We start from the raw sequence: 913 nt of genomic DNA, 5'->3' as shown, positions 1-913 counted from the left end.
CTTAGCTATAGCACCAAGGCCAGAGTTCTTTGCTGTAAAAGGAAGAGACACTTGTGAAGAGTCATTTGTGGACAACCTCACCAAAGGGACAATTTAGCATTAAGTATCAGGCCCAAAATTTGAGCTTTATATTACATCAGAATGAACTTGAAAGTATGAGCTGACTTTAGACCAAAGAGCCTTCGTTGATGCATCAGCTTTAAACCAGAGATGTCTGACTCTTCTTCTGTCTGGCACAAGTAAATGGGGGAGCAACACATTTCCCCCAAGGATCCCCCAATCTAGGGACTTTGGGGCAGGCTTGTGTCTCCTCCATCCACTCACGGCAGAGATGGAAGAACCAGGGGCTTATCTGTCCCTTAGGGGAGTATCCGTTCTTAGGTGGCCCTCAGGGACTCGAGGACAGGCTCTGGAATAGACATTCTCTTGTACTGAACTAAAATAAAGAAGAAAAGAACACAAAGAGAGGCTCTGTTTTTTGGTAAGGACATTTGCACCAATTTATTTAGTATTTTCTATGGTTCAGTGGCTCCTTGTGCTGGAAACTCGTACTTAGCGAGCGCCCTGTGCTGTGCCTGGGTCTGCACCTAGAATAAGAGGCACTGGGTGAGGTCACTGGAGCCAGTGTTCACTCCTAGTAGTGTCCACGGCACTCTTTAGACTACCTTACCCTCCACAAGAAGAGCCGCAAGAAAGCTTTGGGATTTGGCATCAAAATAGTTAATGGTTCCCTCTTTCCCACTGTGAACTTAAATTATAACTAGAGGAATTCAAGACCCTCAAGGAAGGATGTTCATGCAGTGTTGCTTATAGCAACCAAAATCAAGAAAACAAGAAACAATGTGATTATCCAGCAAGAGGACTGTGAGAGCTGATTCTTGCATATCTTTTTTTTTTTTTTTTTTTTTTTTGT

The 913-nt window shown here is 43.6% G+C and overlaps 1 long non-coding RNA gene across 2 annotated transcripts in view; it reads right to left on the bottom strand.

Annotated features, from left to right (window-relative positions):
- Positions 1-474: 474 nt before the first annotated feature.
- LOC103273695 overlaps positions 475-913 on the bottom strand; it is a 10,660-nt gene continuing 10,221 nt past the window's right edge. For both annotated transcript variants that reach the window (XR_505204.1, XR_505203.1), the window contains exon 3: positions 475-587. This is a non-coding gene — a long non-coding RNA (uncharacterized LOC103273695). The remainder of the gene's footprint in view (positions 588-913) is intronic.

The sequence above is a fragment of the Carlito syrichta genome, unplaced genomic scaffold (assembly GCF_000164805.1).
Source record: "Carlito syrichta isolate Samal-C Ts95f unplaced genomic scaffold, Tarsius_syrichta-2.0.1 Scaffold314118, whole genome shotgun sequence".
In the NCBI taxonomy this organism is placed as follows: Eukaryota; Metazoa; Chordata; class Mammalia; order Primates; family Tarsiidae; genus Carlito; species Carlito syrichta.
The sequence above is the reverse complement of the archived record's forward strand: the minus strand, read 5'-3'. Positions and strand labels throughout refer to the sequence as shown.